Genomic DNA, 6,690 nt, shown 5'->3' with positions numbered 1-6,690 from the left:
CCCACCCCAGAGGTGTGGGATGAGCACAGGGAGCAGGGACAGACGGCCCTCGCAGGGGGGGACCTGCTGCCACACGAGGAGGAGGAGGAGGAGGAGGAGGAGGAGGTGGGATCCATCCCGGACACCCCGGCGTTCCTGAGGGGCGCGGCAAAGCGGAACATGACCGTGCTTCTCACCAGGGGAAAGGTGACCTGCAAAGGGAGGAAAATCATCCCTGCCTCTTTCCTTGGAGCCCCTGGGAGCTGCAAAGGGGCAGCTTTGCCTGGCTGCCCTCCAGATTTGAACAATCTCCTCTCTTCCAGCTGGGATGATTCCTTTCCCTCTTTGCAGGGAAAAGATTCTTTTCCCTTGGGATGATTCTTTTCCCTCTTTGCAGGTCACTTGGAGATGTAGGTTTTGGGAGGACCCAGCTGCTGGCAGGGTCTGAGACCCTGGACACTGCACTAAGGTCGCTGCTCAGCATTTATTGTGCTATATATTTATATCTATCCTATATAATATCTACCGGGCTGAATTCACAGGAGGGACATCTCCCAGAGGGCAAACAGGATCATTTCTGCAGCGTGGGGAGGAGGGCGTGCAGCAGCATCCCCTTCCCCCTGCCTGGAAACAGCTTTGGGGGATTTTCAGGTTGTTTTGGTACATATATTTATCCCTGGATTCTTGTTTTATTCTGTTTTGATAAATCTATTTATTTGGAGATCCAACTCTGTCTGACAAATCTGATTAAAAGTCTTCTTGATTCAGCTTCCTGTGCTGGTTCTCCTTTCCCTGTAGGGTCTGTGTTGAGGCTTGGGGGCCCAGGCACACACAGACCTCCTGGCACACCCAGTTGAGTATGCCCACACACAGAGCTGCTCTGCCATGCCCAGGGGGTTTGGGTGCTGCTGGATGCTCCGTGGCCAGGAGAGACCTTTGGTGAGCAGCAACACAGGAACCTGCATGGGCTCGGCCTCTTCTCCCAGGGAACAGTGACAGCACAAGAGGAAATCCCCTCACGTTGCACCAGAGGAGGCTCAGGGTGGATATTGTGAAAATTCCTTCCCCAGAAGGGCTGTCCGGCCCTGGCACAGGGCAGCAGTGAGTCCCCATCCCTGCAGGGACTGAAAGCTGTGTGCATGTGGCACTTGGGGACGTGGGGCAGTGGTGGTGGCCTTGGCAGGGCTGGGGGAGAGGTTATCAGAGAGCTTTCCCAGTGTGAACATTCAGTCACTCTGTGATTCCATGGATATGGTCCCTGACACCCCTCCCTCCCTGAGCAATCCCTGCCCAGAGTGGGGCATGCTGCACTTCCAGAGAGCCCCAGGTTTCTGAGGTGACCACAGAGCTGCCTCACCCCGGTTCCAAAATGCCCTTTGTGGGATGTGGCTCTCCCATCCTCCCCTGGCACCCCAGCCCTGCTGGCCTGTCCCGGAGCAGAGGGGCCCGGCAGGGGACAGACACCAGCTCGCCTTGGCTCCCAGTGCCAGGGAGCTCCACTGCCCCAGCACTGGGAGCCAGGGACAGGCTGCGGGCGGGATGGCGCTGCTGGTGATGGGAATGCAGCATTCCCCGAGCACTCCCCGCGGCGGTGTCGGTGATGCCAGCGATGCCCAGCCTCGCCAGGAGCCTGCTCTCCCCTGCGAGGGGGCGCCGCTGGGATTAACCCTTTTAATCGGATCAGCAGCCCCGGGGCAGGAGCCAGCGCCTGGCTCGCCGTGCGTCCGTCCGTCCGTGCGTCCGTCCGTGCGCAGGCACGGCCCCGCCGGGAGCCCGGGCTGCGGGGGGGATGCGGGGACACAGCGACACCGCGGCCCGGCGCCGCCACCTCCCACCGCGGGCACATCTGCGGGCGAGCAGCAGCCCCGGCCACGGAAGCCTGGAATTGTTTGGGCTGGAAAAGACCTCTCCACTCTGCCCAGCTCCCTGGCAGGAGGCGGCGGCCAGGGGGTCGGGCTGTGGCTGCGATTCTGGTCCTGCAGGACTGAGAGCTCCTGCTGGTCCTTCTCTGGGAGCTGTGTGTCCTGCCAGCCCTCCTGCCATGCTCTGTGTGAGGTGTCTGGAGTGCACTGAGAGCCCCAGATGTCCCCTGGCTGGTGCAGCCTGCTCTGGGCACCCTCGGGCTCTGCAGAGAGCTTCGGGCACTGGGGCCAGTTTGGGTCCCCAGCACCAGGCAGGATGGACCTGGTTCAACTGGAAGACATGCCAAAAAGTTCTCCCCTTCAGAAATGCTGGAGCTGGGACCAAGGGAGGAAAGGAGAAGCATCCCATCCTTGGAGAAACCTCCTGGACACAACCCTGAACACCCTGAGGTCACTTGAGAGTTATCCCTGCCTGGAGACAGAGGTTGGACCAGGGAGCTCCTGGGGTCCATCCAGCCGAAATGACCCCCTGGCTGTGGGCTCTGGGATGGATGGCAAGTCACCACCAAAACCCTTGGCTCTGCCTCTGGGGTCTCAGGGCTTTTTTTTTTATTTCATGCTGCATGATCAGGTTAGTCAAAACACTTCTCCAAACTATATGTCTATATAACTGCCAGCTACACTCACTCCCTTGGCCCTGCTGTTTCCCTTTGCATGGGGGTTTCAGGCATGAAAAACATCCACTTTCACCTCCATGTTTCCCCTTCCCTGCGGGGAAGCCACCACGTCCCTCCTGGTGGTGCCTGCTGGAACCCTGCTGCCCCCAGGAACAGACTCTGCTCAGCCTGGGTGTCCTGCACCACCAGGGGAAATCCACACCAAAAGATTTGGACCTTGGCACCCTGCTGCTCCCAGGTGCCTGTGGGAAGCCCACAGCTCTGGAGGTGGTTTGAATTTTTAGGCATCTCCCAATGAACTGGGATGTGTGCTCTTTTATCACCTCTCCCCAGGCAAAGGGAGGGATTTCTCCCCAAAAGGATAGGATTTCCCTTAAAATCTCTCCATAGAGACCCACTGGGAGAACATTCCCCTGCATCCACTCTCCTCTGCACATCCTTTTCCTTTTTTGGGACGAGAAATGGAGAAAGCAGAGGATTGTCAGTGCTGCAGGGCTCACAGGCTGTTCTCGTGCCACCACAGACCTGCCTCCCCTCCAGACTAAACAGTCCTCACGTTTCCTGTCTCTTCTCACATAGAAATGCGTCTGTAATCACTCTTTTCTCCTGTTCCTTCACCTTTCTGGATGCAGGAGCAGCTCAGGATGTACCTCACCTGGCAGGGTGTCCAAGCTCTGCTGGGGAAACGGGATCACGTTTCCCTGTCTCTGGCTTTGTCAAAGCTCCACACCCCCAGGACGAGGAAACAAAGCAATCCCTGCAGAGAGAAGCTGTGCCAGCAAGCCAGGACACTGGAAAAGGCCCCTGGCTTCCTGGAAGGCTGGTGCTGAGAAGGGGGTGATGAGAAAAGCAGGGAAATCCTCGGCGGTGGCAGCTGGAGCCAAAGGAGGGCTGGAGGAAGCGCGGCTGGCAGGGCACAGCGCAGCCCCAGAGGCCCTCTCCTCCTGCAGGACGCCTGGCCTGGGCCCATTCCCAAATGTGGGCATTCCAGAGGGGAGGCAGGACAGAGCCAGGGCACAAAGGAGCTGCTGGATTGTCCCAGGGCTCTCCTGCCCCGTGGCATGAGGGAGATCCACTCTGACCGAACCTCTGCCTGGCTTTCCTTGCTCCCTGTTTTGTGGCCATGGAAGTGTGTGGCTCCAGCAGAGATCCCTGTTTGTACAGGCTGGATAAATCCAAAACTTGATTACAACTCCTTCTCACCAGCCTTGCCAAAGGACCATGATTCAGTGCTACTTTTTTGGGTAGAAATTCATTAGTTCAGGCCCATCACAATTATCTAACTCAAGGAGCACGACAATGACCCACTGTCTAATGGTCCTTCATGGCCATTTAGCACCATCTGGGTCGTCTGATCAGGGGCTTTGCAAACAGTTGAAGATGAAGTAAGAAGGACTGCTTGGCCCAGACACCTCCTTTTGCCTCCCAGCTGCACGGACCATGCAAATAATCCCGATGGACCATTAGATACAGGGACAAGGGGCAGGGAAAAGAGCTTGGCCACATCTCTTGCACCCCAGGCTGGCTCCTCTTCCATCCTTGGGGGCACAGGGGGAGCTGGGATGGCCTGGGCAGGCACAGAGGGGAGCTGCACGTTGTCCTTCCCCCACGGCTTCCCTGGGGTCAGGAAGGGCCAGTTCCACAGGGGCTGGAGGCTTTCAGTGCCTGCCCAGGGCTGCATCACCGAGCCATCACCCCTGGGCCAAGAGGCGTCCAGGGACAACTGCAGAGGGCTGTGCTGCCTTCCAGGATGGATTATTGCCCTTTGCAGCTGAGTGTGACTTACCAAAAAGAACAAAAACATTGATTAGAGATGAATAAAATTTGGCCCTTCATCTAAGCAACCCCCAGCCTGCGAGGGACACCCAAAATTCCCCGGGCAAGCTCTCCAGGTTGTGTTGACCTGCTAACAAGGAAGAGGTCACAGGACTGGCGTGGGATTTCTGGATCAGCCTCACCAAATGCTGGCCCAGGCTGACCATGCTCCCCAAAAAGGGCAAGGCCAGGGTTAGCCCTGATTCATCCAAAGGATTTTGAGGAAGGCTTTGCCTCTGAAATGGCAATTTAACCCTTTGTAGCTGGTCATTTCCTCTGTGAGATCACAGAAGCTGGGTTTTCCTCAGCTCAGCTCTGGCTCCCTGCTCTTTCCTCTGGAGATTCCAGCAGCAGAGCAGCCTGATCCCTGCTCGGGGCTCCAGGACAGGTTTGGGCGCTGCTCTCCCCCAGCCGGGGGTCCCTGTTCGGGGTGGGGCTGCACCCCAGGGAGCAGCCGTGCTCCCCACACCTGCCCTGGCAGGGGGATAACGTCATGCACAGCTCCTTGGCACACGAGGGGCTGCCCATTCCCAGCCAGAGGAGAGGCCAGCTGGGGGAACACTCCTGGGGGAGCCCACAGCCAAGTCTCCCCGCTGGGAATTGGTGGGGAGGCTCAGGCTCTGCTCCTCGCAGGGCCTGTGGCTTTGTTCCCTTTCCCCGAGCTGTGGGCAGGGAGGGGGAATCCCCTGCAAGCACAAATCCTGGGATTTTGTTCTTCAAACACCGTGGTTAGGGAGGATGCAGGGGGGATGCCCGTGGAAGACTTGTGGGAAATGACATCCCGGTGATCCTATGGGAGGGACTCTGTGTGTGCTCCTCTCCCGTGTCCTCCTCTTCTCCCCTGTGGAATGGACTCTGTGCATGCTCCTCTGCCATGTCCTCCTCTTCTCCCCCTGTGGGATGGACTCTGTGCGTGTTCCTCTCCCGTGTCCTCCTCTTCTCCCCCTGTGGGATGGACTCTGTGCGTGTTCCTCTGCCATGTCCTCCTCCTTTCCCCCTGTGGGATGGACTCTGTGCATGCTCCTCTCCCGTGTCCTCTTTTCCCCCTGTGGGATGGACTCTGTGCATGCTCCTCTCCCGTGTCCTCTTTTCCCCCTGTGGGATGGACTCTGTGCATGCTCCTCTCCCATGTCCTCCTTTTTCCCCCTGTGGGATGGACTCTGTGCATGCTCCTCTCCCATGTCCTCCTCTTTTCCCCCTGTGGGATGGACTCTGTGCATGTTCCTCTGCCATGTCCTCCTTTCCCCCTGTGGGATGGACTCTGTGCGTGTTCCTCTGCCATGTCCTCCTCTTCTCCTCCTGTGGAATGGACTCTGTGCGTGTTCCTCTGCCATGTCCTCCTCTTCTCCTCCTGTGGGATGGACTCTGTGCATGTTCCTCTGCCATGTCCTCCTCTTTTCCCCCTGTGGAATGGACTCTGTGCATGCTCCTCTGCCATGTCCTCCTCTTCTCCTCCTGTGGGATGGACTCTGTGCGTGTTCCTCTGCCGTGTCCTCTTTTCCCCCTGTGGAATGGACTCTGTGCGTGCTCCTCTCCTCTCACAGGACGGGTGTCCCCAGCCCGAGCAGCCCCCGTGGGCACCCCAAGCCCCCGGCCGTGGGGCTGAGCAGCCCCTGCACCCCTGGCGGAGGGGCCGGGAGCCGGAGCCCGCGCCAGCACCAGAAGCCGGTTCCATGCAGGCAGGGAATATAATAAAATTAAAGCTCATTAAGCACTTAGAAAAGGGTTTGCATTGAGGGGGAGTGGGCGGGGGGTCGGGGGGCTGTGCATCTCAATACTGGGCTATTTAGAAGGGAGAGTTTAATAACAGGGGGGGTTGGTTTTTATGGCAATAGATTTATTCCACCTGGGCTAAGAAATACATTCCACATCTGCCGAGCCGTGTAACCAGACTCTAATTAAAATCGTGCGCCAAGCGAGGGCCTGGCTGTGAAACACAAAGCTGGCTTTTAGAGCGGCTGGGAAGCGCGGCCAGGCGGCCCGGGGCCGCGCAGCGCGGCCACGGCGCTGGGACACCGCCCGTTGTCCCCAGCGGGAACCAGGGGGCTGCGGGGGACACTGCAGGGGACACCCACGGGCATGTCGCAGCCCTGGGGACAGGGTGATGGCCCTGGCAGTGACCCCGAGGACCAGGCGGTGGCTGCCCACAGCGGTTGGGACGGCCCAGGGCTGGCTGATGCCCACGCAGAGGCAGTGCATGGGGATTGGTGACACCCACACGTGTGGGGACAGTGTGACACGGCAGTGACAGCAGGGAGAGGGTGGCATCCCCCTCTGCACAGAGGTCATGAGGAAAGGGTGGCATGGATGCGTTTCATGGGGCCGGGTGACATCCACGCACCTGTAGCGACCAGGGG

Source organism: Camarhynchus parvulus, chromosome 1 (genome assembly GCF_901933205.1).
Source record: "Camarhynchus parvulus chromosome 1, STF_HiC, whole genome shotgun sequence".
Lineage (NCBI taxonomy): Eukaryota > Metazoa > Chordata > Aves > Passeriformes > Thraupidae > Camarhynchus > Camarhynchus parvulus.
Note: the sequence above shows the minus strand (reverse complement) of the source record.